The 18136-nt window shown below is 36.4% G+C and overlaps 1 protein-coding gene across 1 annotated transcript in view; it reads left to right on the forward strand.

Annotated features, from left to right (window-relative positions):
* The window catches only part of LOC125237309 (ATP-binding cassette sub-family D member-like), a 112484-nt gene that overhangs the window by 786 nt on the left and 93562 nt on the right, over positions 1-18136 (forward strand). The gene's annotated exons all lie outside the window — the stretch shown is intronic.

The following is an 18136-nucleotide window of genomic DNA, read 5'->3' on the forward strand; positions in this document are numbered from 1 at the left end:
TCATATAATATAATAATTATAATAAACAAAACAATGTCATCTCAAGATGCCTAATATTTCAATAAAATAAAATTATAAAAAAATAAAATAATACCCAAATATTTAATTTGACCTTTATGAAATAAATTAATATTTTAACTATTCAAATAAATATTTGCATTAATATTTCAATAACTTTTATTAAAATACCTATTAAGAACTTCAATACCTAGTTGCTTAGTTTTAAACGAGCAATTCTTGTATATTTATTTATTTATATATACCGATGATAAATAAATATTGTTTGCATTTGTAATATAATGTGGGCTAATTACCATGGCCAATTAAATTGCTCGAGTGATTTCATAAAATAAGTCTAAATTTATCAACGCGCCATCAATTTACCTCAGTTTAACCAGTAATATTATTATTGACTACTCGGTGTTTGCGTGTTATGTATATTGATTGGTGAAGTTTTAGTGCTCCGGTGCATATACTATACTGAAATAATAAAAATAATGCCTAGAAAACCAATAAAGTTGTTAAAATATGGATTAAGACGGTAATATTCCATGTAAAAAACAGTCGCCTAACGGTCACCAAACGGTCGACAAACGGTCGCAAAATGGTCAACCAGTGGCGGGGCGTCGTTGGTAAAGCCGGAGGGGTTTTCGGGATCTGTTTTGTAAACTTCTACAGATACTAGAGAATTTTAGGGAACCCGTTGGGAATCGAGTTGTATCGACGCTCCGCCACTGCAGCGTACACGCGTGACCGAAAGCAGTGAATATTTATTATATTTTCAAAATGGCTTCTTGTATTAATTTTTTCCAGGTATCCTCAAACTTTATAAACAATTAAATATGCCGTCGTACTCAGTTGCCCTCACTAAAGAAGATTTAAAAAAAATTGTAACGTGCGTACCGAGCTGCTGGGTTGTAAAGGATCGGGGATCATATTATTATGGTCTTCTATAGAGCAACTAGTATTTTGCGGCATTTCACAATTGACACTTGTTGAAGTAGTCGTCATTAATATTACTATCAACATTAATTTCAGCGATCTGTACTTCTTTTGTCAAGATTTTTGTATAGATAAGTGTCTACAAATTTGTAATGTTAAAGAGACATAAATAAAACGTAGTAGAGTAAATAATGTGTTTTTTTTTGTAACCCAAACAAAATACTTGTAGATACGAGTGTGGAAAAGAGGAAAATCGATACGAGTAGCGATAAATTAATACACGAACGAAGGGAGTGTTTTAAATCGACACGAGTTGTGAATGTCCTTTTCGCACGTGTATCGTACGACGATTTTCAGTACCTAAATCTAAGCTAAGAGTTTCGACCAGACAAGAAATGAATCATTGCTTGATTTGCTCGCACTACTGCGTTAAAAAAAGCAGCATCTGTACTGAAAAAAACTATCATTGCGCAACAGAAATTCTATTAATATCACAGTAAATACTCTATTTCATTTGATTCCTACTTTTATTGTGTAAAGCAACACTACACTTCATTTTTATCAATAAGAATTAAAATTATATATTTAATACATTAAGTAACTATAAAGTGCTTATCTATATCTATTTGTATTATCATTCTGCACTTTTCTTAACTTTCCCACATTTCTATAAAATGTCGAAGAGTGCTTAAATGGTCGTCGTCGTTTATTATTATTTAATTCGCTCATATTTAAATGATTCAAAGCAACCAGTCCACAACTTCACAAGACAGTTTGAGAAACCTTCGTATTTCAGATTGTCATTTGCGGATACAGTGGTTTAGGAGCAGTTCGGTAATCAGACTTATACATGTGTGTACAAATTCTGTCAATGTCACTGTCAGAAACCGTTCTGACAGTGACAATGACAGCCACAAATTCGTCCACATGTTGTTACCGTTATGTGTGCAAACGTCGACTAATAAAGTGTCGTTAAAAGTCATTCTGACAGTGACATTGACAGCCACAAATTCGTACACATTTTGTTACCGTAACGAGTGCACACGACGACTACATTTTGTTATTGTATCAATACGGTCGCATTGTTTGCACGACGTTACCACGCGTTATGTCACATTTGACAGTTAGTTACTGATTTGAAGATTTTGCGACTGAAATGGTTGTATGGGTAGGTATGTTACTTACCTACTTATTATCATAATTAGATAGGCAATTGTTTAATATGAATAAATACATGTTGGCACCTATAATTAGTGTAATGATTACAATTATTACAATGTAGTGTATAATTTAAATATAACATATTAGGTCACTGTTGGTGATTTTATAGTTATTTGTTATACAAGGGGGCAAAGTTGTATTTTAACGCCGAGTGTGGAATTGAAAAACGAGCAAGTGAAAGGGTTCTATAGTTGAACCACGAGCGAAGCGAGTGGTTCGAAAATAGAATCCTGAACTTGCGAGTTTTTTAACACACGAGAAGTAAAATACATTTGCACCCGAGTGTAACACAAAACTTTTCCCCTCACTATAGCGAAGAAACTACAACGCAAAAATGCGTTTAATCACTGCTTCCAGTAGTTCCACAGGTGGTAAATCATCTTTATTACTAGATTCACCTACTTTTATAAATTTTATAGCAGTTAATTTGACTTTATTCAAGGTCAAATTACTTTACCCACTAGTGGATAAAATGCGTTTTTACCCGCTGGTATTAAAGGACAAAACACGTGTTTCCGAGCTAGTGAGGGGAAAAATATTTTTTATTGCAAGACAATAGGCGAGACGGCTAAAAAAACTTATTAGTCCGTCAGTTAGATTATCAAAGAATTTTGGATACATATTTTTTCTTTTTTCTTATGAACGAAAAATGACGACGGTACAGTGCGTTGAAGTTTCGCGTGACGTCACGTCTAGGTACAATTTTTACTTAGAAGTGACGTCACGAGCCCCCACTCCGGAACTTTGATGCTCTATATCTTTGTATTTTTTTATTAATTAGAAAAAGTGAAAAATACGTGTTTAGTATTTTTGGACGATCGTCTGTCTGTGTGTGTGTCTGTCTGTGGCATCATAGCTCCCGAACAGATGAACCGATTTCGATTTAGTTTTTTTCATTTGAAAGCTGTGTTAGTCGGGAGTGTTCTTAGCCATGTTTCATGAAAATCGGTCCACTAGGTCGCGGTCGGGGGTTTTTTCAAAATTTTAATTTTGTGGTTAGGTTAGGTTATTTGAATGTAGTCATCATCCCTATTGTAACTGATCCATTTTTTCCATTATTACACTATGATGTACCACTGAACACGCCTACCGTATACAACCGGTGGACACTCTATTTAATAATGCAAACATTGTAAAACGTGGAAAAAATGGTCCAGTTACTTTTGTCTCCTAGTCGAGATTTGCCCCGCTGTACCTTATACTAAAATACTAAATACAGTTTTAAAAACATAAATAATAGTCGCGCGGATCGCTTCTCGCGGTCGGTCCGCGTAGAACCAGCCTAAGGGACCGTCCACACTCAAGAGACGCATGTCCGAAGACGCGGAACGAACGTCAGCGCCACGCCGCCTGAATGTAATTTTAAAAAACGTCTCCTCAGTACATTTTGTATAGGAAAGACGTAAGACGCGCCTGCAGGCGGCGCGGCGCGCGCCAAGCGACTGAAGCGACGCGTCGCCTGGTGGGCGCCAAGCGACGTCCCTTGCGCGTCCTTCCTATACAAAATGTACTGAGGAGACGTTTTTTAAATTACATTCAGGCGGCGTGGCGCTGACGTCCGTTCCGCGTCGGCGAACATGCGTCTCTTGGGTGTGGACGGTCTCTTAGACACAGTAGATTGACATATACATTTTTTAAATAATAGTACATCGTTACTTAATTGATATTTGTGTTCATTAATTGTAAACATCAATAGTGTATGAAACCATTTGTCAGAATCGTGGCGAGTGGTTATCTGGCGACAATCGGTAGCTTAATGATACTTTATCATTTGGAAAGCAATTATGTAGATTATTTAAATTGATTTATTTACAACGAAATATTAGTAATGTCGTGTAGAAGTGTCGTGTGATGCTTATTTTTATACAATTCATTTAATGTATTAATGCATTTTCTACATCACAAAATGAGTCGTGGAGTTGTGTTTATCTAAAGTTATTTTAGTTCAAGTTTAAAAAAAATTCAATTTTTCTGAGGACCATAAACATTCGCTCCTCTTTTTGTCGTGACGGAATTGGCTTGATAGAGTAAAATACATATTATCATTACAACGTCGATATTGCCTACAAAATTAAACTTCAGTTTTTCTTTTCTTTTCAACCCTTTAATGGCCAAGAGCGGTAAGGGCCCATTTAGACGGTACGAGAACTCGCATACGAGTTTTATTACATTGCGGTATTGACGGCTGTGCACAATTGTATGTGACCTCAACAGCCCGCAATGTAACTAAAATCGCATGCGAGTTCGCACTCCGTCTAAATCAGACCTTAAGCAGTTTGAGAATATAGGCTTTAGTGTGTGTATATAATTTATGTAAAATATATTATGCAATTAACCTTCACACAATGATAATTTAAGGACTTTAAGGCTTATTCTAACATCTGCCAAACAGCTGATTTGTCTATAATTATCTACTTTATTACAACAACACGTCGGCTTCGTCACTCATCCTATTTTAAACCTAAACATATAGGCAATACGGCTCCATTTCAAATATTTACAGAACAAAGAAAATATTACTCATATTTTAAAACCATATCATCAAGCCATTTTGTACGCTATTTTAAAACTTATTCAAGTAAGGTTAAGAGTCATAACCGTTTGGAATATTATTCTTTGTTCGGTGTTTTGCTAGTTATTTTGTTAGTTGTATAAATATTATCGAGGTTCAAAGATACAGGAATTTGCCACATTTCCTGGGCGTGAATCATTTAAAATTATATGTTTGAACTTGAAAAGTTTAACAGTTCAAAACAAAGGAAAGGAAGTTCGTAATAATAAATAATATATAAATAAAATAAATAAAAAATTGTCCGTCTTTCACGGCAAAACGGAGCGACGAATTGACGCGATTTTTTAAGTGGAGATAGTTGAAGGGATGGAGAGTGACATAGGCTACTTTTTGTCTCTTTCTAACGCGAACAAAGCCGCGGGCAAAAGCTATTAGTATATAATTTACAACAGATGTTTAAAATGAACAAAAAGTGAGAATGTTGAGGCGAAGCCGAAAATTGTTAATTAATAAAAACGTATTACTTATGTTATACTTATGTACACATACATACATACAATCACGCCTGTATCCCATAAAGGGGTAGGCAGAACACATGAAACTACTAAAGCTTCAGTGCCACACGTGGCAAATAAGGGGTTGAAAGAAAACGAAACTGTGACATTGCAGTGACAGGTTGCCAGCCTCTCGCCTACGCCACAATTTAACCCATATCCCATAGTCGCCTTCTACGACACACACGGGAAGAAAGGGGGTGGTGAAATTCTTAACCCGTCACCACACAGCAGCATGTATTTGTGAGACAAGGACAAAATACTTTTTTATTAATCAGTTTAGTAACTTTCTCATGAATAAGGCTTAGTTTTTAATGAATTTTCAGGAAACACTCGAATAACTTTCTTGAATTACTCACTGTTCATTGTATTTAATTAATTATGTAAACAAATGTAGCCCTATTAATTATTGCCTGCTCTGTGTTTTCTATTACAAAGATAAATAGTTTAAACATTTAGGCTAAGAGCTTTGATGGCGCTTGTCAATGCTTTGACAAAAATACCGTTAGCAGAAAGTTTTGGCTTTTAGACAAAAAATATAAGCAACTAAAGTTTACCGTAACATTGCCTGATTTGAAAAAAATGTCGTTCAGTTTATTCTCTATCAGAGACACCTTTTTTGACTGACTTCTTTTAGCACACTGAGTAAATATTTTTCCTGATCTATGGTATACATTATACCTATACACGGTGAGATAAAAAGGATCATTCAAACTTTGCATAGTGACTTTTGAGATCACAATGAACAAGATTTATTATGAGACCAATGCTGAAATCGCAAAATAGTACATTACAAGTGCGTAAAAAAGGAAGTTCGAAACGAGTGGCGATAAATTAAAACACGACCGAAGGGAGTGTTTTAAATCGACACGAGTGACGTTTTTCAGTACAGGGGGCCGATTTTTGAATCTCACGGCGTTCGAATTCAGAAAATTGTCACCGAAATTGCCTATTATTTGAGTCTCACTGTCACTAAAATACCGGTTGAAAACGGTGAATTGCCTATTATTTTCAGTGTCAATTTTCTGAATTCGAACGCCGTCAGACTCCAAAATCGGCCCCCAGATGAGCCTGCGAAGTTTTGACCTGGCATATAATGAACCACTTCTCGCACTAGTGCGTAAAAAAACACCATCTGTACTGAAAAATATATTTCGATTGAAATAAATGTCATAAAGAAAAAGTGACCAAGGCCTCCAAGTGTTCAAAGCTGAATTCGAACCAGCGTCCTCCGTTATCGCGACGGACGCCTAAACCACTCGGCCATTCGGACACGGTGGCAAGGGTCGAAATTTTCAAGTATAAAACACAATTACCGAAGGCTTTATGGCGCCCTCCATCTATTTATGGTTTGTGCTACTAAAAAAATACAAATTAAATTATTTTCTATGAGGATAAATTAATGTGTTCTAAGAATATATTTCGACTGTCATAATGCCGCTCCTTTCTATGAAACAGCCAATTTTTTTCACTATTTCAGCATTGATTTCATCCGGTATGAAAGGCAACCGTAAGTTACTGTGACCTCTTACCAACAGGCGTTCTTAATTATTTGTCACCGATATTAAAATGCCCGTTTAACTGGTTGATCTTGTGTTTTCCACCGTCATGGTGTGAAAACTGTGTCAAAATTGTTAACTAGAATGTATAGAATGTCGCCTACTTTTTGCGCTAATCACAGACCATTAATAAAAATAGAGTACTACACCGAGGGTTCCGTATTTCTTTCAAACTAAAGTACAAATAATCTTATTTTCATATAACTCTAATGACTTGACTAGAAGACAAAAGTATAGGCACTAATGAGTATTATAGTGTATAGCGCCATCTCCCGGTCAATAAGGGTTCCTGTTGTACCTTTTTGGTACGGAACCCTAAAAATAGATACTACATGTATATAAAATTCTTTCGATTACATGCGTGCTGATTTGCATACCAACATACGGCGTCGGGGCGTCGCTGAAGATTAATACGATCAAATTATTTTGATTAGTTCGGTTAAGTATTAGAAATTTTAATGTTTTTTTTTACAAAGAAAATGAAATAAAATTAATTACAGACACTGCGATGGTGGTTAATAAGGAAAGTCAAAAGAGTAAAGGTTGGTAACTTTTTGAATTTATCTGTCTTTGACAGGATTCAAAATTGACTTATTTTTGGCATCCTCATGACCAATAGGTTAATTTCAGTTTCAAATGTAGTGTATAAATGTAGTCCGAAATGCTTTTCCTTCGTATTTTTTACGGAAACGTTCGTATTTGTCGTGCTAGTTCAGACAGTGTCAGTACGTCTTGTACTGAGACTGACTGAAATAGCATGACACGTTCGTACGTTTCCGCAAAAATACGAAGGAAAATCTTTTCGCACCACATTAGTAGTAGTAGTAGTAGTAAACACTTTATTGTACAGAACAAATTACATGTACAGAAAGTAATTATAACGGTTATGTACAAAGGCATTTGTAGTCAGTAGTCTATTGCTATATATGGTCTATGACACTGCCCGTACTTGACATTGTGTTTAACCATGCGATAGTTTTAACCGGATTAAGTTATGGTCTGTTTACATAGTTACGTGCATCAGATAACTGTTGTTTTTAATTAGCCTAGATTGGTTTCTCGTTAACCCGATGGTGATAGGTGACACCGTTAAAGGTAGTGTTAACTTTTAACTGCAAGAGAATTTACGACTTTTTTAAGAGCGTTACTTTCTGTCCACTTTTTTAAATGTGATATTTTTGGTAAATTTTATGTTATTTCTACTCAGAATGACTAGTCTTTTTAATTCTAATAGGTAAAACGAGTAATAACATATTTTTCTTATTGTGTTACCATTGTCCATATGGACTTATGGAGTAACAAAAGAGGAAATGTAATAAAAATATATGAAAATTCCGTAAATTTGTAAACTGAGGACACGAAGAGATGACGCTATGCTATTTTAATCCTTACTTAATTTATCTGTTTTTTTTTATGACTCAGTCACCTTTTAGGGACCATCCACACTCATAAGACGCATGTCTCGGGGTGCGCAACGGACGTCTCCGCCACGCCGCCTGAATGTAATTCAAAAAACGTCTCCTCTGCAGTACATTTTGTATAGGAAGGACGTAAGACGCGCCCCCAGGCGGCGCGGCGCGCGCCACGCCACCGCCACGCCGCCTGGGGCGCGTCTTACGTCCTTCCTATACAAAATGTACTGAGGAGGCGTTTTTTGAATTACATTCAGGCGGCGTGGCGGAGACGTCCGTTGCGCGCCCCGAGACACGCGACGCTTAAGTGGGAACGCTGCCTAAAGGAGTAGTCCACTCATTTTACATTAGCCACATATCAAATATTTGCACTTCGACCTTGAAGGCAAGTAATTAACCTTTTTTTTATTTTTTTGCACACTGATACCGAACTTGTTTATTTGTTTGGATACTTACCTACTTATTTATTTGCTCATCTAATACCTAATAAGCATACATCGGGGTTTTGGGAGCGGGAATGATTTACACTAGCCCAAAAAGGGTGAAAACGATGAACAACAGACATTACTATAACATTTCTAGGTACATTTGGAGCCAGATACATAGTTTAATCTATATTTCAGTAATTCAAGTTACTATAAACAGAGTTATAAATACACGAATTCATTCCCGCTCCCAAAACCCCGATGTATGCTAATAAGGTACCAAAATTATTTGTTATGCTACGATTATTGATTGATGATTGATCACACTTGGGTTTTATAGATACTTACTTTCCTGACGGCTCAAATCATTAGTCTTCAGAATGATCATCATTCCTTTGCCCTTTTCCCATTATTTGGGGTCGGTGCAGCAGATCATTTTCCTCCATTCCTCTCTATCAGCCGTCATTTCCATACTAATACCTTTCACTCTCATATCATTGTTCACACATTCCATCCATCTTTTCTTAGGCCTTCCACTACCGTTGTATCCATCCACCACCACTCGTTTTATAACATTGCTTTCATCCTTCCGCATTACGTGCCCATACCATGCTAATCTGCTTCCTCTCACCTTCTCTGTCACTGGCGCTACTCTCAGGCTTCCTCTTATATACTCATTCTGAATCTTATCCAGTCTTGTCACACCACACATCCATCGCAACATTCTCATTTCATTCACATGCAGTCTTCTCTCATCATTCGTCTTGGTGGCCCAGCACTCACTTCCATTAGTCTTTAGAATCTGAGAGAACAATTAGACCAATTAATACATAAGTACGTAGAATCTAAAAATAAAACTTGCCAATGAAGCATTTGTTATTACAAATGTCATAATAAGTGAAAAATGATATTGTAGGTGTAGATAGTCATCAATAACAATGTGAAGTCGTCTAAATAAGCTGAATACCCAACTTTTATAACAGTTGTAACTTAGTCAATTACAGACAAATCATCCAACAATTTAATGACTTTTACAGGTCAAAACAGAAATAGACAAAGGATAAAGCAATAATAACCTAACCACAAAATTAAAATTTTGAAAAAACCCCCGACCGCGACATAGTAGACCGATTTTCATGAAACATGGCTAAGAACACTCCCGACTTACTCAGCTTTCAGACAAAAAAAAAACTAAATCCAAATCGGTTCATCCGTTCGGGAGCTACGATGCCACACACAGACAGACACGTTATTTCGTCGGGGGTTAAAAATTTGAATACCCAACTTTTGTAACAGTTCTAACTTTTCAGTCAAATCCTCCAACAATTTAATGACTTTTACAGGTCAATACAGAAATAGACAAAAGATAAAGCAATAAAAATCACTGCCAGTCAAGACCACATCAGCATTAACCCACTGTGAAAGCATAACGGTACAGAATCTTTACTGCCAAGACAAATTTAACCAGCGGCCGTTAAAAAAGTTAAAACCGGCCAAGTGCGAGTCGGGCTCGCGCACAAAGGGTTCCGTAGCAGCAAATATAATAAACCAATAACTTAACCAAAATTACAGTTAAATCAACCTATCTCAAAAACTATAAGAGATACTTTGATCAAACCAAAAATCGTTGAAAGAGTTAATTAGCATGCATCACCTCTATTTTTTTTAGAATTTTATACCCCGTAGTTATAAAAATAGAGGGGGGGACATACTTTTTACGACTTTGAGAGCTGATATCTCAAAAACCGTTCACTTTAAGAAAAATGTTTTTTAGAAAACTTTATATCATTTTAAAAGACCTTTCCATTGATACCCCACACGGGTATGTACATCGAAAAAAAAATTTTCATCCCTCAGTTACATGTATGGGGGGCCCCACCCCCAATTCTTTTTTTTACTATTTAGTGTCATAATTTTGTAGCGGTTCATACAACACATATTCCCATCAAATTTCATCACTGTAGTACTTATAGTTTCCGAGTAAATCGGCTGTGACAGACGGACAGACGGACAGACGGACAGACGGACAGACGGACATGACGAAACTATAAGGGTTCCGTTTTTGCCATTTTGGCTACGGAACCCTAATAAAAAGGTGCCAATCATCGGCATCCGGTGGCTAACCAACGAACCTTGAACTGCCGCTATAAGGTACAGCGGGGCAAATCCCGACTGGGGGACAGTTGTAACTGATCCATTTTTATCCATTATTACATTTATTACACTATTGAATTCCACAGTTATCCACTAAACACGTGTGCCATATTTATGTATAACCGTCGACACCCACCCTATTTATCATAATAATGCAAACCGAAGGTTTACTGGTGAAACCCGATAAGTTGAGCAAACTGCAATCCGGTGTGAAACCAGCGAACTGTAAAATGTGCCATAGATACAGGGTTGTCAACTGTCCTAATGAAGTCCGGGTGGGTAACTTGGGATGTTTGGGGCAGTTGCAGACAGATTTTCCCTCTACATATTAGAACATCCTCAAAACACATTATATTAATTATTATTTATTATGTTATTCCTTGGTCATTGACGGAAGCCCAAAAGTCCCGACTCAAGATTTGCCAGCGAGCAATGGAGCGCAGCATACTCGGAGTCCGCAGAACCGATCGGGTTAGGAACACCGAACTGCGCTCCAAAACTGGTATTGTAGATGTGGGTGTTAAGTCTGCAAGGCTCAAGTGGGATTGGGCAGGACATGTCTCACATGTCTGCCGAATGCATCCAGATCGGTGGGCCGAATCGGCTACCGACTGGACACCACCGATCAGCCGGGGCAGAGGTAGGCCAAAGAAAAGATGGCGGGATGACTCGACGCATTTTTCAGCAACTGGCCGGAGCAGGCGGCAAATCGTGATTGGTAGTGGAAGAAAGGGGAGGCCTTTGCCCAGTAGTGGGTTATAGGCTAGAAAAAAAATGTTATTCCTATTTAGTCCTTGTATAGTAGATTACTCACATGAGAGATAATTTCGACCTTAGCAACTGTGACCTGGATGGCCGAGCGGAAACAGGCATCTGTCGCGATTGCAGAGTACGCTGGTTCGATTCCAGCCTCAGGCACCTTGGTCACTTTACCTTTCATATGTGTAATTTATTTCGTTTTTGAATTATTTTGATTTATCTTTATTCTCTCGTAAGAAGTGACAGCCCTAAGTAGAAATCGAAGAATTACAGGTAATTTCTCTAAGTGCACATAACTTATACCTTTAATATGCAGTTACATCCCGTTCTAATACATTATTATAGAAACCCGTACAATAACTGTATGGGTGAATCGACTTTTTATCCATACATACATACAATCACGCCTGTGTCCCATAAAGGGGCCCTGTCCCATAGGCAGAGCACATGAACTACTCAAGTTTCAGTGCCACTTTTGGCAAAAAGGGTTTGAAAGAAAATGAAATTATGACATATATATTTTGATCCATAATTTTTGTTTTTGTTTTGTCACAATTTCGTTCAACCCTTTTTCCAGGAGTGGCACTGAAACTTGAGTAGTTCATGTGTTCTGTCTGCTCTGCCTACCCCTTTATGGGATACAGGCGTGATTGTATGTATTTTTGTTAATTTGTAACCTTACTTTGGTTTAATGGTATCCAGACAAGCATTTTTATTTATTTAAGTCAGTGTTATTTAATTTTTTTCTTGGCGGGATTCCTCATAATACTTGTCATTTTCTATCATATATTTCTTGTTATTTTCTTGTCATGTATATTATTTTTATGACTAATACGGGCTTGAAAAATGGTTAGTTAAAGGTGAAAAATTCAGTCTATAGTTTTGTTTGTCTTTGCGGTATCTAAGATACAATAAATAAATAAATAAATATTATAGGACATTCTTACACAGATTGACTGAGGCCCACGGTAAGCTCAAGAAGGCTTGTGTTGTGGGTACTCAGACAACGATATATATAATATACAAATACTTATATACATAGAAAACATCCATGACTCAGGAACAAATATCTGTGTTCATCACACAAATAAATGCCCTTACCGGGATTCGAACCCGTGACCGCGGTAGGCAGGGTCACTGCGAGCTAGGTCGTCGGTCACCGGTCGTCAATTAATAACTTATTCATTACGAATAAAAAAGTCCAAAGACAGTAGACGTAATAATACTTACTAAAATGACCTTGTTTTAGTTCATGCAAAAAGAAAGTTCGTCCTGGCGATGGCGCCTCACTTTCCAAAAACTGGACACAACAGTACAGTAGTTAGTCTCGTCCTGCTGACATACATACACCGTGTTTTTTATTATTTCCATTAAAAAGGGAAGGTTCTTCATAATATTGTCTTCGGTTACCGCGATAGTTACTCATGAAATATAACTATGGAAACGGATTAAATCGCGTAAATTTAAAATACATCCCGAATAGTGTGTGAACCTGCCTTAGAAATCTATATTATTTGTGGTCATGGTTCGTTAATATTTCTTGTATGTGGGTACTTTTGCACATTGTAATTTTTCCTCAGTCACCCGTTGACCACGAACGCTGTAAAGAGTTCGAAACGTCGGGATGTATTTTAAATTCATTATACGCGATTTAATCCGTTTCCATAGTTTTATTTCATAAAGGTTCTTCATGTCAAATACAATTAATTTCTCAGAAAAACTTCTAATAATGTACAGTCAACCAATTTGAATCCTAGGCCACTGTAGAACCTTTGCACAGTAAACGTCAATGTGACTTCTTATGGCAAATAGAACATGGTTTAAATGAGACCTGTCTGTGTCTAGAACCCTGGTTCTAGAGTGGCCTAGGATTCAAATTGGTTGACCGTACAGTCAACCAATAGGAACCCTAAGTAGGCCAATTTACAACCATGTCAAAATGACAAGCAGTAAGAGATTTATTACAATCTGATTTATAATGTCACTATGACATAGTTCGAAAACGTAGTACGATTCAGATACACACGCGAAGGGCTCCCTTTGGTCGTGCTTTAATTTGTCGCCACTCGTTTCGAACTTCCTCTTATCCGCACTTGTACCGTAATATACTATTGCACAACTAAAGAGAAATTACTTAAGTATACAACCATTGCGGGGCAATTTTTTTTCAAAGTTGTCCACCCCACTTTTTTTGCAACATGGGTATTTTTTACGCGATTAATACTCAGAATCGCGAGGTCTTTCGATCCTGATAGGATAAAAAATGTCCCAAGATTTCCATACATTTTTTGGAACCTTCCATTCCGTTACCGCTATACAAAATGTATGAAAAAATGGTAACGGAATGGGAAAAAAACCTTGGGACACTTTTTTCTGCTATTAGAAGTGAAAGAGCTCGCGATTCTGAGTGGAATCCAAAAAAAATGGCCAAGAGCGTGTCGGGCCACGCTCAGTGTAGGGTTCCGTAGTTTTTCGTGTTTTTCTCAAAAACTACTGAAGCTATCAAGTTCAAAACAATTTTCCTAGAAAGTCTTTACAAAGTTCTACTTTGGTGATTTTTTTCATATTTTTTAAACATATGGTTCAAAAGTTAGAGGGGGGGGGACGCACTTTTTTTTCCTTTAAGAGCGATTATTTTCGAAACTATTAATATTATCAAAAAATGATTTTAGTAAACCCTTATTCATTTTTAAATACCTATCCAACAATATATCACACGTTGGGGTTGGAATGAAAAAAAATATCAGCCCCCACTTTGCATGTAGGGGGTACCCTAATAAAACATTTTTTCCCATTTTTTATTTTTGCACTTTGTTGGCGTGATTGATATACATATTGGTACCAAATTTCAGCTTTCTAGTGCTTACGGTTACTGAGATTATCCGCGGACGGACGGACGGACGGACGGACGGACGGACGGACGGACGGACAGACAGACATGGCGAAACTATAAGGGTTCGTAGTTGACTACGGAACCCTAAAAATGGGGTAGACAATTTTGGTAAATATGGCCCTGCTTACAGCCTACAACTTCATTGTTTATAGATTTTTTAATATATCTTTTTCTACTCGTCGTTTGTAATCTGTCAATTAGGACACCACAGACTAAACTTTTAAACTTTTAAATTAATAAGTGCTAACTTTTCAGTGTTGGATACTCTATGGCAGTTCCGACTCAACTATTCTCATTAATCTCATTATAGTTGACTTTAGTTAACTGTAATAATTTCAAAAATAGAACTTCATACAATTTCTATACTAATTTGCGATACCTGGCCAATTTTTCTGCATCTGAAACACATTTATTTTTATCTGTCGCGTTATCGGCCAATCAGAGACGACTATTAGTACTATTACAAACAATTGGTTGCTAGGTAATTCGATGTTGATACAACGGTGAACGACGCTATTAACATTAAACTTGAATGATGATATTTTCGTCCATTGATGATGAAGATGATGACTCGTAGAAAAAGTATTGTAATACAATAGTGATATAATTAAACTTTTCACTCTCGTACCGTACTATTAGGCCACTCAGCAAGTTTGTGGCCTAAACATGGTACTCGACTGAAAAGCTGTGTGTGTATTATATCACGATTGTATAAAATACTATTTTGTATACTCTCTAGAACAATGAAAGTGCTGTCACTGTTTGCACTGTCTTTAACCCATGATAGTACAATGTTGATTTGATTTAACATTAATAATAAAGAACGAGGACAATGATGGTAAAACAAAATATAGTAGTACCTACCGTAATAACACACCTCGGACACTGGCGATCAAATATATATGAAAGAGGTGCGTTCCTATCACACATTCTAAGCTCGTGTAGGTGAACGCTTACCATATCTGACTCATACAAGCATGGTAAGTTACCATGCTTGTATGAGTATGACAGGTCGACTGTTCGCGTTTTTCACAGGCGGTAACTGTGAGGTAACCGAGAGGGGGTGGGTAGCACTTTCAGCGGGGAGCGGGAGTGGCCAATGGCCATACTGTACGATAGTACTCTTTATTATACTGTGGTAATAGGTACTCTGTTCATCCAATTAAAACATACAGGGTGTCATGTAACGGATGCACAAAACTATTTGTCATTTGTTAAATAAAAACAAACAAGTACGTAAAGAAACATTTATAGAAGATTGTTTTTTTTTTTTAAGTAATTTGGGCTGAAATATAAGTGTTAATTAGAATGGCCGAAATAGAATGTTCATAAATATATGATCAATTGAGGTCTCGTTCGTGTTTTTAAACTATTGATGCCTATATTTTATTCATTTAATTTTGAATAAGAGTATTTTTAACCCCCGACGCAAAAACGAAGGGGTGTTATAAGTTTGACGTGTCTGTCTGTCTGTCCGTCTGTCTGTCTGTCTGCCTGTCTGTCTGTTTGTCTGTCTGTGTGTGTGTCTGTCTGTGGCATCGTAGCTCCCGAACGGATGAACCGATTTTGATTTAGTTTTTTTTAATAATATTTTAAGTAATGATTAACTAATTATGTTAAAGTTATTTCACTTCTATGTATTTTTAAACAAACGTTATGTTTGATTAAATCTTTAAAAAAATAAATACGATTTAGCACCATTTGTATGAAGTCTTTATCAAAACTTTACACTTTTATCTATGCACTCACGCTTACGTTTATTCTTGCCCTATTAAGGTCTAATTTCAGACAACTGGAACACATTAAGATAAAAGTAAAACTGGATAGAACTGGTTTGACTTCCGCGTGTCAGCTTGACTACCAATGACTCATGGCCGCGATGACCCGGACTGATAATAAAAAAAACATAGTTCTAGCAAAATCGCAAGTATGGTAATTACGAAAATTATAATAACCAGTTGGACGAAAAATTTGATTTTCCTTAATAAAATAAATGTTTTTTTTTTAAGAACTAGAATGAAAAAGAGATTTCGTTGACGTAGCTATTATCACTACATAGTATAAAACAAAGTCGCTTTCGTTGATGTTAAATCTTTAAAACTATATTTTGATGCGGTTTTTTTTAATAGATAGAGTGATCGTAGAGGAAGGTTTACATGTAGGTATATTACCCGTGCGAAGCCGGGGCGGGTCGCTAGTTGTTTTATAAAATAAAAACACAATGTACATTTAATTAGTCATACTGAGACTTATTGACTGACCCTTGATATTTTCTTTGGGATTGTAATGTTTTCGCGATTTCGGCAATGGGCTCTCAGTAAAAGTACAATATTTGACCCCGTAAATTCTTGTTGGTGAGTAAATAAAACAACCTGTATAAATATTGAAAATTTGTCTAAATTTATTTATTAACATAAATGTATACAGCTTATACAAGTACAGTGTCCCACAAAACAGTTTCCACGGTTTGACTGTGGGATTTGAAAGGCAATTTCGACGGTTCCGTTTTTTTTTTAATTTTGTTTAAAGATGATCCATTGCAAAATACGAAGCTGAGTAAATGGTGTATTATTGTCAACTAGCTATTTCCCGCGGCTTCATCCGCGTACTAAAAATAATATTATTCAAATTTTGGACCCCCATTTCACCCCCTTAGAAGGTGAATTTTGAAAAATCCTTTATTAGTGCTCCTCTATGCCTTATAAGGAACCTACGTGCCAAATTTTAAATCTCTAGGACCAGCTGTTTCGGCTGTGCGTTGATGTGTCATCAGTCAGTCAGTCAGTTTTCTTTTTTATATATTTCAATAAGTACACTTGTGACTGTAAATGGGACACATAGAGGTATAATTTGTAATAAACACCCAGTATTTATTTACATTTCGCGCATGCGCTGCACTCAACAACAGTGACGCAACCTTTTCACTCCAACTTTCACTTAAGTTTTCTACGTGTTTTTCTATTTGCGGCATGGGGGAATTAAGAGGCTACAAGAGCGAAAATGCTAAAATAGAAAGGAGCCCCCCCTTTCCATTTGGGAATTTTAGTTAAATATACTAGTGTTATTAACTAGATTTATCGAAAAAAAATTGTCCCTACAGAACAACTCAGTTAAAAGATATTGCGAAAAAATTTAAAATCAAGGTTCCGCTCTCGTCTGTTTCCTCTCTCTCTGTTTCCCCTCAATCTGTGTTGAAAAAATCATTGCTCTATCGTCAAAAACCAGGGAGAAAATAGTCGAGAGCGTTTGTATGGAGAATTGACTCCTGTATCGTCTTAACTGATGGATTCAGTACCTTTTGTTAAGATTCTAATAAGACATACACGGTGTAACAGAAGGAGCCCATAAGATTTTAATAAGAACACAATTCTTACAGCTGAAAGAAGGTCACTGTCTTTATTTCCATTGGTAGGTAATAAAGCCACTTAATCCTATTAACTATTACCTATACTGTTGTAATTCATGATACATATACATACATGTACTTGAATTAATATTTGTATTTCGATAGGTACTTGATATTGATCAAATATACATTATATACAATAGTAATTATATATTTTATATTGTAGATTTTTTTTATTTTTTTAATTTACGTTACTTACCTATGGAATTTACAATGAAATTTCTCCAAGATTTATTTAAGTACAATAATGATAGTAGTAAGTGCGACTTTCGTTCCGGAGGTCGCGGGTTCGTACCCCG

This window comes from Leguminivora glycinivorella, chromosome 21 (assembly GCF_023078275.1).
Source record: "Leguminivora glycinivorella isolate SPB_JAAS2020 chromosome 21, LegGlyc_1.1, whole genome shotgun sequence".
Taxonomy (NCBI): domain Eukaryota; kingdom Metazoa; phylum Arthropoda; class Insecta; order Lepidoptera; family Tortricidae; genus Leguminivora; species Leguminivora glycinivorella.